The sequence below is a fragment of the Bos indicus genome, chromosome 8, assembly GCF_029378745.1.
Source record: "Bos indicus isolate NIAB-ARS_2022 breed Sahiwal x Tharparkar chromosome 8, NIAB-ARS_B.indTharparkar_mat_pri_1.0, whole genome shotgun sequence".
Taxonomy (NCBI): Eukaryota; Metazoa; Chordata; class Mammalia; order Artiodactyla; family Bovidae; genus Bos; species Bos indicus.
In genome coordinates, this window is record NC_091767.1 from 26,339,847 (window position 1) to 26,355,717 (window position 15,871).

The 15,871-nt window shown below is 38.4% G+C and overlaps 1 protein-coding gene across 2 annotated transcripts in view; it reads right to left on the bottom strand.

Moving 5' to 3' along the window:
• Positions 1–15,871, bottom strand: part of ADAMTSL1 (ADAMTS like 1) — a 1,120,558-nt gene that overhangs the window by 1,067,442 nt on the left and 37,245 nt on the right. The window lies entirely within an intron of this gene.

Below are 15,871 nucleotides of genomic sequence, written 5' to 3' on the forward strand. Positions count from 1 at the left end.
ATCTATTCCACATATGGTAATAGATATTTTTCAATGCTGTTCTCTCAAATCATCCCACTCTCGCCTTCTCCCACAGTTGTCTCACATATAGGGTCATCATTACCATCTTCCTAAATTCTATATATATGCGTTAATATACTGTATTGGTGTTTTTCTTTCTGAATTACTTCACTCTGTATAATAGGCTCCAGTTTCATCCACCTCATTAGAACTGATTCAAATGGATTCTTTTAAATAGCTGAGTAATATTCCATTTTGTATATGTACCATAACTTTCTTATCCATTCATCTGCTTATGGACATCTAGGTTGCTTCCATGCCCTAGCTATTGTAAACAGTGCTGCGATGAACATTGGGGTACATGTGTCTCTTTCCATTCTGGTTTCCTCGGTGTTTATGCCCAGCAGGAGGATTGCTGGGTCATATGGCAGTTCTATTTCCAGTTTTTTAAGGAATATCCATACTGTGCTCCATAGTGGCTGTACTAGTTTGCATTCCCACCAACAGTGTAAGAGGGTTCCCTTTGCTCCACACCCTCTCCAGCACTCATTGTAGACTTTCTGATAGTAGCCATTCTGACTGGCATGAGATTGTACCTCATTGTGATTTTGATTTGTATTTCTCAGATAATGAGTGATGTTGAGCATCTTTTCATGTGTTTGTTAGCCATCTGTATGTCTTCTTTGGAGAAACGTGTGTTTAGTTCTTTGGCCCATTTCTTGATTGGGTCGTTTATTTTTCTGGCATTGAGCTGCATGAGCTGCTTGTATATTTTCGAGATTCTTTATCAGTTGCTTCATTTGCTATTATTTTCTCCCATTCTGAAGGCTGTCTTTTCACCTCGCTTAGAGTTTCCTTCATTATGCAAAAGCTTTTAAGTTTAAATAGGTCCCATTGTTAACTTTTGCTTTTATTTTGAGGATACTGCTGTGATTTATGTCAGAAAGTGTTTTGCCTACATTTTCCTCTAGGAGTTTTATAGTTTCTGTTCTTACATTTAGATCTTTAGTTCATTTTGAATTTATTTTTGTGTATGTGTTAGGAAGTGTTCTAGTTTCATTCTTTTACAAGTGGTTGACCAGTTTTCCCAGCACCACTTTTTAAAGAAATTCTTTTTTCTCCATTGTATATTCTTGCCTCTTTCGTCAAAGATAAGGTGTTCATAGGTGCGTGGATTTATCTCTGGGCTTTCTATTTTGTTCCATTGATCTATATCTCTGTCTTTGTGCCAGTACCATACTGTCTTTATGACTGTAGCTTTGTAGTACAGTCTGAAGTCAGGCAGGTTGATTCCTCCAGTTCCATTCTTCTTTCTCAAGATTGCTTTGGCTATTTGAGGTTTTTTGTATTTCCATACAAATTGTGGAACTATTTGATCTAGTTCTCTGAAAAATACCATTGGTAGCTTGATAGGGATTGCATTCAATCTATATAATGCTTTGGGTAGTATACTCATTTTCAGTATATTGATTCTTCTGATTCATTATCATGGTATATTTCTCCATCTATTTGTGTTATCATTGATTTCTTTCATCAGTGTTTTATAGTTTTCTATACATAGGCCTTTTGTTTCTTTAGGTAGATATATTCCTAAGTATTTTATTCTTTTTGTTACAATGGTGAATGGAATTGTTTCCTTAATTTCTCTTTGTTTTCTCATTGTTAGTGTATAGGAATGCAAGGGATTTCTGTGTGTTGATTTCTCTATATCCTGCAACTTTACTCTACTCATTGATTAGCTCTAGTAATTTTCTGGTGGAGTCTTTAGGGTTTTCTATGTAGAGGATCATGTCATCTGCAATCAGTGAGAGTTTTACTTCTTTTCCAATCTGGATTCTTTTATTTCTTTTTCTTCTCTGATTTCTGTGGCTAAAACTTCCAAAACTATGTTGAATAGTAGTGGTGAAAGTGGGCACCCTTGTCTTGTTCCTGACTTTAGGGGAAATGCTTTCAATTTTTCACCACTGAGGATAATGTTTGCTGTGGGTTTATCATATATGGCTTTTTTATGTTGAGGTATGTTCCTTCTATATCTGCTTTCTGGAGGGCTTTTTATCATAAATGAATGTTGCATTTTGTCAAAGGCTTTCTCTGCATCTATTGAGATAATCATATGGTTTTTATCTTTCAATTTGTTCATGTGGTGTATCACATTGATTGATTTGCGAATATTGAAGAATCCTTGTATCCCTGGGATAAAGCCCACTTGATCATGATGTATGATGTTTTTAATATGCTGTTGGATACTGTTTGCTAGAATTTTGTTGAGGATTTTTGCATCTATGTTCATCAGTGATATTGGCCTGTAGTTTTCTTTTTTGTAGCATCTTTTGTCTGGTTTTGGTATTAGGGTGACAGTGGCCTCATAGAATGAGTTTGGCAGTTTACCTTCCTCTGCAATTTTCTGGGAGAGTTTGAGTAGGATAGGTGTTAGCTCTTCTCTAAATAATAAATGGAGTCATACAATATGGAATATTGTTTTTAGAGTTTGAAGAAATACATGGTTCCAGTAAATAGAGTTTTTTAAACTCATAGGGAAAAAAAAATCTGGGAAAGGAAGATACAGGGATGGCTTATCTTATGAACAAGACTCCAGAGCATACGGTGTTACATTGAGAAAACAACAAAATATTTTTACTACCCAGGAAGGGCTATTTTTCCATGCATAATGAGTCACCAATAATTAATTTTGCAAACTTTGTGATCAATTCTCAAAGGCTAGGGTGTTCCAGGGTACATGGTTTTTTTTCTTTTGTTTTGTTTTCTGTTTTCTTTTCAATTTTGTTTTAGCATGCTTTGCAAAAGTTTGTCTAATTTTAATGCTGTACATCCCACTAAACTAAAAATTAAAAATATGTAGGACATAAATCTATCAGCTCATCAAAGGCACAGCTATCCATCACTGAGGAGGTTTAGAAAGTGAGAGCCAGCACAACTCTCCCCGTTATCACTAAGGATTCCTTTTTAAACATTTTGTTCTTAAGTAGGAAAATAAGGAGTCATGGTGTACAATTCTGTTATTCCTGGGAATCTTTCAACAATAAAATCGAAGGGATCTACTAACAAAGATTTCTGTTAGGCTAAAGGGATAAAGGTACTTCAATCTGGATCTCAATCTGGACTGCTTGGTGTGACATAATGATGTGACTCTAGGAAGCCTCTAGAATTCATATTTTCTGAATGGAAAATCTGGGCTTACCATGTGGCTCAGTGATAAAGAAATCTGCCTGAAATGAAGGAAATGCAAGAGATGCTGTTTCAATCCCTGGGTTGGAAAGATTCCCTAGAGGAGGAAATGCCAACCCACTCCAGTATTTTTGCCTGTTAAATCCCATGGACAGAGGAGACAGGCAGGCTGCAGTCCATGGGGTCACAGTCAGACACAACTGAATGACTAAGCATGAATTGAAAATCTGTCCCTTCACAGTCAACAACATGCAGACATTAGAGTACAAGGACTTTCTAAAACTGCACTCATTTCTTTAGAGTCTCTATTTTTTTCATATGGAATTTTTTTTTCACCTTCAATCTCAGTTTCATTAATAATGCTGTCACAATGTGTTACTTGAACAATAATTATCTTAAAATCACTTTCTGTCAAAGATTGTTCTTGAAGGACTAGTAGCCATGCTTTAATTTTCCTTTAAATTCCCAAATGTATGCAGTCTAATAGCTGGCCTTTGTTAGTGCCTAATGATGCTTAAAAACTCCATCAATATAAAGGGATAGATGAATAAATGTGTGATTAAGCAAACATAGCAAAATGTTCTTTGTAGAAACTATGCAGAGATATATAGGTTTTAATAGTACTCTCCTACGTGTTTGATTCTTATGTATGTTTGAAATATTCAAAATAACAGGATAAAAAAACTTCAACCTCTGAAACAGAGCTGGATAAAACTGGGAAAATCATCATAAATTAAAAATTTTAGATTACTTAATTGGAATTTCTCAATTGAACCTCTTAATCTCATTTATTTAGGTAGTTAGTAGCAAGTTTCTATACCCTGAAGGTCAGACAGAATCCTGTCTTCTGGACCCCTGCCTTGACACCAGTGACATCATGAGAAATAGTTTCAACTGATGTGGGTTCTTAAATACCAACAGACAATTACTTCATCAGGAAACTTGGCAATAAGACTGTATAGTTTGAGTATGATGTCACTGTTGATTCAAAGAAATAACTACATGCTGTGCAAGGTTGTCTTCAAAGAAAAAAAAATGAACATATTTCTTAAAAATAGTTGAAAATATATTTGAAATTTGAAAATATACAAATATATCAAGAATCATATTTTTTAAAAATACCATATAGGAGAAAAGGATTGCAATAATTGGTCTGAGGAACCTCCACAAAGAGGACCATAAAGCTAATCTAGAACTTCAAATTTCTGAACTTGAAGCATTGCTTATGCCATCATCTCATATTTTTCTGCTGTGTCATAATTATAGGCATTAAACTTTGAGTTCTCAGATTTGCAGTGGCCAAAGGGGGATGGGAGGTGAAGGAGGAATGGATTGATTATATACAGAACAGATAAACAACAAGGTCCCACTGTGTACCACAAGGAACTATACTCTATATCTTGCAATAAATCATAATGGGAAAATATATATATATATTATATATAGCTGAAACATTTTGTTGTACTGTAGACATTAATACAACATTGTAAAATCAACTCTACTTCAATAAAATAAAGCTTTTAAAAAACTCTGGGCTCTCTATCACAGCTGAAATTAACCCCAACAAATATACTACTCTTTTTCTCTGTGACTCCAGTGTGAGATCTGAAAGGTAAGCAGTGCCCAAGCCAGTATTAGCAGAAGGTGATAAAGACCCATTTTACAGATAACTCAGATCAGACTTGTAAACTCAAACTGAGAAGGTCATACTCTAGAACAGGGTCCAGGGGTGAGGGGAAAATAAAGAAGAAAATACTGGGGGGGGGGGAGGGATTAAAAACTGAATATGTCTGTGACATATTTCCAATACACAGTAAAGTTATGGGTGGGAAAAGAAGGGCTTTCATTATCATTTATACAATATCAGTTAAATAATCATACAAGAAAGCTAAAAATAGCAAATCTTGAAAGCAATAGGAGATGAGAAAAAAAAAAGTATGACATTAAAATGATCTTCATCATAAAACTAAAAGTCTAAATGTTGTTTGGTAAAATTCTAGGCACAAATTTAACTTTTCCTTTATCTTCTTTAAGAATGTAAACATATTCAGGATATTTAGAAATTCTTTCAGGGTTCCTTTTCACATCATAAACTACATATAGAATTTTTGTTGGCACTTGAAAATGTCGTATTAATGCACTATAGGAGTAACTGTTTTAAGTTAATATTCCCACAGGCAGAAAACTTTAAAATAATTTAAAATATAAATTCTGAAAGTCTCTAAAATCTGGAAGTACTGGTGAAGTGCTCATCTGACTACTTTTAAAGTCCTGATAAAATAAAAAGTTTATATTTCTGCCTAGTCAGGATTTGGTTTTGCCCTGATTTAAAGTATGACAGTATTAGTACCAAAATGATACAGGTTTTCTCAACTACTGCCTGAAATTATAACAAGCCATAATTTCTCATGGAATTTAATAGGGTTATCATTCTGTAATAGTACATATTGTTTATATCAGGCAAGATCTCACATGTTCTTAAATGTAATTTTTAGGACTTACTTTCCTTTTCATTGGCATGGGAGAAATGTAAGTTTTGGTTTGGTTTGGATTTGGGGTTTTGATACACAAATCCAATTTTTAAATCACCTTACTTGAACTTCCCTGGAATGTGTTATGCACAAAACATACAATGCCACAGAAACTGTGGCTAATTAATGTAATTAAGGACAAGGAAAGGAAAAGAACATTTTGTCCAATGCCCAATTAATGAAGCCATTATTCATCTAGGGATAACCAAATTATTTTGGCTCAGGATTCAGCCTAAGACACTGTTAGCACTCCATGAATTTTACTTGGAAGAAGAATGTCAGCTAAAATAATCTTCCTGTAACAAAAATTAATGCAATAAACTTGCTCACAAAACTTGAGCCTTTAATAAACAAGACTGCTAAGGATTTCCCAAGATGGAGGGAATGCTTCTACATGTTGCCTCTTTTCCCCATGATCTCATCTGAATGTCTAGTGGAAAAACAAATCTTAGCACCATTTATTGTGGCTCTATTGTCTACACTGCTCTTAACAGGAAAAAGGAAGCAGTTTTGTGTGAAAGGTTGGCTTACACTCTACATCTAAAACTTACTCATCCCTTATTAAATAGTAGAGTTTGACTACAAAGAGGTGAAATAACTTAAGACACAAAAATGAAGAATGAAAGAAGAGGTATTTGGAAGAAGGACTAGAAAGAAAAAGAGCTGGAGAAAAGTGAGACAAAGGGTATGATCAATATATTTTGGTATGTGAGTTATTAGTGTTCTAGGGTTGCGATCATTGTCACAATCTAGGAGGCTTAAAAGAAGAGACATTTATTCCCTCACAGTCTTGGAAGCTAGAAGTTGGAAACTGAGGTGATGTCAGGGCCATGCTCCCTCTGAAACACCTAGGGGAGCGTCCTTCCTTGCCTTTTGCTAGCTTCTAGGGGCTCCCAGTTGGAGAAGGCAATGGCACCCGACTCCAGTACTCCTGCCTGGAAAATCCCATGGATAGAGGAGCCTGGAAGGCTGCGGTCCATGGGGTCGCTGAGGGTCAGACACGACTGAGTGACTTCACTTTCACTTTCATGCATTGGAGAAGGAAATGGCAACCTACTCCAGTGTTCTTGCCTGGAGAATCCCAGGGACGGGGGAGCCTGGTGGGCTGCCATCTATGGGGTCGCACAGAGTCAGACACGACTGAAGTGACTTAGCAGCAGGGGCTCCCAGTACCCCTTGACGTTCCTCGGCTCATAACTGCATCATACAGTCTGTACCTCCTTCTTCATGTGGGTATCTTCTCTGTGCCTCTGTGTCTCCTCTTCTTATACGGACACCAGTCACTGGATTTAGAACCCACCCCAATTCAGTAGGAACTCTTTGTAATTACACTTCCATATAAGGTCACATTCTGAGGTTCCAGGTGGACATAAATTTGGAGGGACACTATTCAACCCATTAATGTGGGGAGCAAAGGCCTAATCTGAGTTACTGCTTCCCTTACCACTGGAAACTGATCTATGGAGAGGCAAAAAGATAGGCTGGCAAGAGAGGAGTAGAGATAATGAGAAAGCTTAAGGATGGACGTGTCAGAATCTCAAAGAGCTGTAAGGACAATGATGGCAACCTTCCTCTGGTAGTAATGTTTTTCAGAGTCTGTTAGAGTGTAAGGCATGTCCATCAAAAGTAAAAGCAAATATGAGATTAAAGAGAAGTAGCAGCAGCAGTTATCTGAAAGGTAGAGAAGGGGTAGAGGACAGAATTCTAAGGCATTTACAAGAGGCTCATCTATGCTCTGATTCTCCAGCAGTGTTTCTCATACTGAGGCTTTATGGTTCTGTGAGTTTCTCTGGAACATTTCATAAATAATTACACAAAACACACATATTTGATCCATCTTTGAATTTCAATCAACCTTTTTAATAGTAATTTTCTTATGAGCATTGAAGCATTTTTTAACTCTTAGTTTTCATTTTCATGAAAATCTAAGAAAATAAAATATACATTCTGGATCATATGATAACTGTGTAATTTTCACATGCACGTTACTGGTAATAATTAAGTGGCACCAAAGCAGGATGATTTTAATTTTTGCAAACTAGTGAGAAGAATAGGCACGAACTCAAAATTAAGCATTCATTTTTAAGCCAAGGTGAGGACAGTAGCTCTATTTCAGCAATACAGAGAAGGCTTTCAGCATTCCAAACAAAGAAAGGGAGCAGGAAGACTGAGTTCTCCTACAGACCACAGCCTGCAAGCATCTTAACCTGCTGAAATTACCTAGGTGGCCCACTCATAAGGTGCTTTACTCTGGAACTTTCTATGCTACCCTCAAGTCTTTTATTTGCTTAAATCATATAAAAATCTCACTAGAATTTCTGTTTTACACCAAAAGAAGGGTGCACAGCCAAAATTATCAAGTCTATCAGTACTGCCAATAATCAATATTACCATCAATACTATCTAATCAACACCACTATCAGTACTATTTGTGCCAGGCAGTTTAGCCAAACAATCAAGATCAAACTATATTCTATATGCAGGGTAACTGATTATGAGACTTAGATCATCTCTAAGCAAAACACTGAGGACATGTGTCTCCAAAGAAAGCTTTATAACAACTTCACAAAGAAGGTAAAATGCTCTCATGAAAAATGCAAATTTCTGTTAAATTATTTAATTTACATAACATTAGTCTACTGGATAACTGAGCATACTTGGATGTAAAAAATGAAATATTCATATTTTTCCATTGCATTTGGTTGCCATTTATAAAAACTTCGGCAAATATTTTAAAAATGCTTTTCTCCCCTGAAAGCTTTCAAATTAAAATTTTTTTCCTAAAATAAAAATTCAATAGAGAAACATAACATTAGAAGTCCAAAAGACATTATAACCACAATCCTAAATTTGGAATTTTTTAAGACTCATGCTTCAACAAACCAAGTAAATTAAGAAAGCAAAAGATTTCTTTTTGCTGACAATATAGCCAATAAAGTCTTCTATTCCAGGTCCCAGGAAAGGATGAGGCACTTTGGCGACTTGCAAGGTTGCCAAGAGCCAGAGAGCCACAGGGAACAGACTTGGCAGTCACATGAGAGGCAGGCTATTGTGTTATTAAGAACAAGCCATGTCATATGTATGCTGGATGGTAGATTAAATCTTTCTATAACATTCTAGCCACATGATATAACATACCTATACATGACATAAAATATGCACACATACACATTTGTATGTGTACATTTACCTTAGTATTCATTATTTTTAACTGAGGCCACATTCATTTGCATCTAACCTCCATCTTGCAGTCTGGATGCTACTGTGACAGGTCCTAAGGGCCCTCAGAGTTCCGGAGCAGCCCAGTGCCTTTCACCTTTGGTTTGACAGACTCCAGGTCCAGCACCATCACATGGCTGAATTGGAAGGGGTGGGAATTCAGGACGTTTAGGGGAAACATGAACCTTTCCTGTACAGAGTGATTTCAATTTAAGTGAAAACCCTAAACAGACCCAACTGTGTTTAATTTTTTTCCCCCTTTTAAAACTTCAGGTTGTTAACTTAGATTAAAACTCTAGCCCTCTACCTTCTCTGTTCTCCGAATCTAGCCCCCTTATCTGTGGAAGACTGAGTATTTTCTAGGCACACTGAAGGACAACTTGAACCGCTGAGTACAGCTCCTTGCTGTGTGCCAACAGGCCATACAATCCTAAAATCCCTGAGCTGCATGAATAACAGTTACGTCCGGGGCTGTTTTCCTGAAAACATCATACAGAAAGAATAAGAATTATTTTTTAATTAAACCATTCTGAAAAATATACAATTAAATATAAGTCTCCCTAATATCCAAACCCTCTGGGTCCCTCTCCAGACGCAATTACTCTTAACAAACTTCTTATATATCTGAGTTCAGACACAAATTAAGAGAAATTAAAGACAATCAAAGTTTACAAGCAGGATATTTGCAATTTTTTTGCTCTTTCACCTCTAAGAGGGGGAATCTAATTCCTTAAATCTGGACTGGTCTTAGTGGACTCACATGATTAATGGAATGTGGTAGAGGTAATATTCTGCAACCCCCTCAAGGCCAGGTTATAAGAAAGTTTGTAGCTCCCACCTGGGCCTTTAGAAACACTCACTGTGGAAGGAGCCAGCCATCTTAAACTCCAGCATTCTTGCCTAGAGAATCCCGTGAACAGAGGAGCTTGGTGGACTGCAGTCCATAGGGTTGCAAAGAATCAGACACAACTGAAGTGACTTAGCACACACTACTCTGAGACTGCCATTGCTATGGGGAAGCCCAAATTTGCTACATGAAGATGCCATGTGGGAAGAAGTGGGAAGGAGAGAGAAATTTCCCTGGCTAGGGAAATTTCCTGATCTTCCAACAAGCTCAGCCTAGCCACCAGCCTTGTGACTGAAAAAGTCACATTAAATAGACCAAGGAACCCAACCAACAGCCAGACATATGGCTCCTTCAGGCAACCCAGCTATCTGCAGCCATTCAAGTGACCTACCTGAGACTCCAGTTTTTCTGGAGTACAAGTAGGCCTTTCCAGTTTGTTCTGCCCAAATTCATCACACACAAAGTCAAGAGCATAAAAACTTGCTTGTTTGGAATCATGAAGTTGCAGAGTGGTTTGTCTTGCAGCAATAGATAACTAAAACAGTATCCTTCCAAAATTTCTCTGTGCCTATATAAGCATAACCTTTTCTTTTATTACATGTCTTATTCTGAGCCTTGAGGTTTGTTTTTTTTTTTTCCCCCATATTTAACATTAGATCTTTCTAACATAAATCAGTGCATGCAGACTTACTGAATATGATTAAAGTTTGCAGAGTATAAAACCAATTCCTTAGTAATGGACATTTAAATACTTTTCATTTTTGGTTTTTATGAATAATACTGAATGACAGAATGAACCTCTTCATAAATAAATCTCTGTGTGCATATGACAAACTACTGTAACTTAAATTTCTAGACTGAAAACACTTTGCTTCTGTAAAGATGGTTTTCCATTCTCTCCTTAGAAACTTGATCTTTTAACAAACAAGGCCAAACCCAGTTGTTGCCTTCTCTGTGAAATCTCCCAAGATTCTGACAGGTAGGATGAATTGCTCTTCTTCTCTGGTGTCCCTGAATATAGCATTTAAATTATTTCCACTAATAAACCATAAACCTTGTCACAGGCATGGTTTCTGCCACACTTATTATACAACCTACCCCACTTCAGGGAGCAGCGGCTACACGGCACTGGAGCAACTGTGAGGAGATACCCCATGTCCAAGAGCAAAGGAGAAGCCCCAGCAAGATGGTAGGAGGGGCAAAATCGCATTTAGAATCAAACCCCATACCTTCCAGAGATGCTCAGAGGGCTCAAACATACCTTGTGCACACGGGGATTCAGAGACCCCCCAAAGACTGAGACAGAACTGTGTTTGAGTATCTCCTGCAGAGGTACAGGTCAGTAGTGGACTGCTGCAGGGGCAGGGGCTCTGGGTGCAGCAGACTTGGGTATAGCATAAGCCCTCTTGAAGGAGGTCACCATTAACTCTACCATAGAGCCTCCAGAACTTCACAGGACTCAGGAAACAGACTCTTGGAGGGAACAAACAGAACCTTGTGCACCAGGACCCAGAAAAAGGGAGCAGTGACCCCACAGGAGACTGACCCAGACTTGCCCGTGAGTGTCCAGGAGCCCCTGGTGGAGGTGTGGGTTGGTGGTGGCCTGCTGCAGGGTTGGGGGCACTGCGTGCAGCAGTGTGTGCATGGGACCCTTTGAAGGAGCCCACTATCTTCAGTACCTCCACCATAGATTGGCCTCAGGGCAAACAACAGGGAGGGAACACAGCCCCGCCCATCAACAGAAAATTAGATTAAAGATTTACTGAGCATGGCCCCGCCCATCAGTGATCAATGCAAAGAAACAGAGGAAAACAGTAGAATGGGAAAGACTAGAGATCTCTTCAAGGAAATTAGATACATCAAGGAAACATTTCATGCAAAGATGGGCACAATAAAGGACAAAAAATGGTATGGATCTAACAGAAGCAGAAAATACTAAGAAGAGGTGGCAAAAATACACAGAAGAACTGTATGAAAAAGATCCTAATGACCAAGATAATCATGATGCTGTGATCACTCACCTAGACCAGACATCCTGGAGTGTGAAATCAAGTGGGCCTCAGGAAGCATCATTACAAAGCTAGTGGAGGTGATGGAATTCCAGTTGAGCTATTTCAAATCCTAAAAGATGATGCTGTGAAAATGCTGCACTCAATATGCTAGAAAATTTGGAAAACGCAGCAGTGTCCACAGGACTGGAAAAGGTCAATTTTCATCCCAATCCCCCAAAGAGGCAATGCGAAAGAATGCTTAAACTACCGCACAATTGCACTCATCTAACACACTAGCGAAGTAATGCTCAAAATTCTCCAAGCCAGGCTTCAACAGTACGTGAACCCTGAACTTCCAGATGTTCAAGCTGGATTTAGGAAAAGCAGAGAGAAACCAGAGATTAAATTGCCAACATCTGCTGGATCATTGGAAAAGCAAAAGAGTTCCAGAAAAAACATCTACTTCTGCTTTAATGACTATGCAAAAGCCTTTGACTGTGTGCATCACAATAAACTGTGGAAAATTCTGAAGGCGATGGGAATACCAGACCACCTGACCTGCCTCTTGAGAAATGTGTATGCAAGTCAAGAAGCAACAGTTAGAACTGGACATGGAACAATAGACTGGTTCCAAATTGGGAAAGGAGTACATCAAGGCTGTATATTATCACCCTGCTTATTTAACTTATATGCAGAGTACATCATGAGAAATGCTGGGCTGGATGAAGCACAAGCTGGAATCAAGGTTGCCAGGGGAAATATCAATAACCTCAGATATGAAGATGACACCACCCTTATGGCAGAAAGCGAAGAGGAACTAAAGAGCCTCTTGATGAAAGTAAAAGAGGAGAGTGAAAAAGTTGGCTTAAAGCCCAACATTCAGAAAACTAAGATCATGGCATCTGGTCCCATCACTTTATGGCAAATAGATGGAGAAACAGAGGAAACAGTGGCTGACTTTATTTTTTGGGGCTCCAAAATCACTACAGATGGTGATTGCAGCCATGGTATTAAAAGATGCTTGCTCCTTGGAAGAAAACCTATGAGCAACCTAGACAGCATATTAAAAAGCAGAGACATTACTTTGCCAACAAATGCCCATCTAGTCAAAGTTACGGTTTTTCCAGTAGTCATATATGGATGTGAGAGTTGGACTATAAAGAAAGCTGAGCACCAAAGAATTGATGCGTTTGAACTGTGGTATTGGAGAAGACTCTTGAGAGTCCCTTGGACTCAAGGAGACCCAACCCATCCATCCTAAAGGAAATCAGTCCTGAATATTCACTGGAAGGACTGATGCTGAAGCTGAAGCTCCAATACTTTGGCCACCTGATGCAAAGAACTGACTTATTTGAAAAAACCCTGATGCTGGGAAAGATTGAAGGTGGGAGGAGAAGGGGACAACAGAGGATGAGATGGTTGGATGGCAGCACAAACTCAATGGACATGAGTTTGAGTAAGCTCTGGGAGTTGGTGTTGGACTAGGAGGCCTGGCGTACTGCAATCCATGGGGTCGCAATGAGTTGGACACTACTGAGCGACTGAACTGAATTCCACTTCAGGTAGAGTGCCTGAAGCATGCTCTTGTTCTATCAAAAGTTGTAGAATGAATAAATGAGTGAATGGGTAAATATACCGGTGCAGATAGCAACAAATGTACTGTTGAGCATCAGTAGCCGTAAGAAAAGCCTGAACTTCTAGCAATGCAGTGACTTGTGCAACAAAGCGTTCTGCCAAGGGCAGCTCTTTTGTTGGACAAATTGCCACATGGCTCAGTGCTTATAAAGGGTCCAATCAAAGCAGATCCCTGTGTATCTGTCAAGGAATGACTCAAGTACATGAGGGATTGGGGAGAGAAGGCCTGAGTGCTCAAGAAGTTTCCAGGACTTCAGAGGAGACCATGCAGGAAGAACATGATGTGTCTACTTGGGCATCCTGTTAGCCAATCATGTGTGAGCCTACCAGAGTCCTGGGGAGAAGGGGTCATAATAAAAGGATGTCTCTTCCAATACTGTCATGATCTGCACACAGTTCTACTATCGTGTCTTTGATTTCCTAACAGAGAATCCCACAAAGCTGCTGGATTCATTTACTCACTCACTCAAACAAGAATTTACCAAAAGCCTACTGAGTACCAGGCATTGCTCTAGGTATAGAAATTACAAAAGTAAATAAAACAAAGTCCCCATCATTGTGGAGCTTAATTATAGTGTGGTGAGGCAGGAAAGAAAACTTAAAGATATAAAGTGCCAGTTAGTAACAAGAGCTATGAAGAAAACCAAGTATGGTAAAGGAGAAAATGAGGGAGATGTATCATATAGATTTGTAAGGGGAACAAAGATGAGCAGGGTAAGAGATAAACCCAGAAGGCGGTCATGGGACCAGATCACAGTAAGGCTGTACAAGCCACCAAATGATTTTGGATGTTACACTAAGTCAGATGGAAAGCCTACGGAAGCAAAGAATAATATGTTACAGAAGTGATAAAATGTAACATTCTTCCATACTAATGACATAGCTTTTCTCCACACTGATAATGACCAAAGAGAAAATAAAATGGAGAAAAAAGATTCTAGTTTCAATAATAACAAAAAATAATGAGACAGGACGAATTCCAATCAAAGATATATAAGATATTTCCGAGAAAATTATGAGATTCAATTGACGGGCACAAAAGAAGATTTGATGAAGTGGAGAGCAATACCTAGTTCAAGAATGGAAAGATGTCATATCATAAAGATGTCATTTCTACCCAAATTCATGTAAGCAATCCATGCAAGTCTAATCAAAAAATTGGACAAAAATTAATGAAATTCATGTGAAAGAATCAAGGTTTGAATACGGCTAAGACATCCTGAAGAATGAGGGAGGATGAGGAAGTGGAGTGGAGAGAAGGGAGGTTATTTCCAGGTAACAAAACTCACAACATCATAGCTTATTAAATCACAGTAAAGAGAACATGGCTGTATCTGTGCAGGAGCATTCAGAATGATCCATGCAGCAGAATGAAAAGCCCAGATGCAAGCCTATGCTTAAATGAGAACTTGGGTGTAAGACAGAAGGCATAGCAAACAGGAGAGAGATGACAGACTAGTATGTAAACTGTATCTGAATGAATTTTCCATGAGAAACAAATCAGATGTCTATATCACAGTAAACAAGATGTCTGTATCACAGTAAGCAAGCAAAAAGTCCAAATAGATTAAAGCCCTACAAGTCAAAAGTAAAACTTTTAGACTAAAAAATTTTTAGACTAAAATTGTAGAAAAATACTTTATAAGAATACTTGTATCTGTCACCCTGTTTATTTAACCTATATTCTGAACACATCATGAAAAATGCTGGGCTGGATGAGTTACAAGCCGAAATTAAGATAAGCAGGAAAAAAATCAACAACCTCAAAAATGTGGATGACACCACTCTAAAAGCAAAAAGTGAAGAGGAACTAAAGAGCCTCTTGATGAGGGTGATAGAGGAGAGTGAAAGAGCTGGTTTAAAACTAAATATTAAAAAAAAAAAAAAAACTAAGATCATGGCATTTGGTCCTATGACTTCATGGCAAATAGAAGGGGAAAAGGTAGAAGTAGTGACAGATTTCCTCTTCTTGGGCTATAAAATCACTGTGGATGGTGACTGCAGCCACAAAATCAGAAGAATTGTTTCTTTGCAGGAAAACTGACAAATCTAGACAGTGTGTTGAAAAGCCGACATTACTCACCTGACAAAGATCCATACAGTCAAGGCTGTGGTCTTCCCAGTGGTCACATAGGGTTGTAAGAGCTGGAGTGTAAAGAAGGCAGAGCACCAAAAAATTGATGCCTTTGAGCTGTGGTGCTGGAGAAGACTCTTGAGAGTCCCTTGGATAACAAGGAGATCAAATCAATCTTAAGGGAAATCAACCTTGAATACTCATTGGAAGGACTGATGCTGAAGCTGAAGCTCCAGTATTTTGGTCACCTGATGTGAACAGCCAACTCATTGGAAAAGTCCCTGATTGGGAAAGATTGAGGAAGAAGGAGAAGGGGACATCAAAGGATGAGATGGCTGTGTGGCATCATCGATGCGATGGGCATGAACTTGGGCAAACTTGGGGAGAT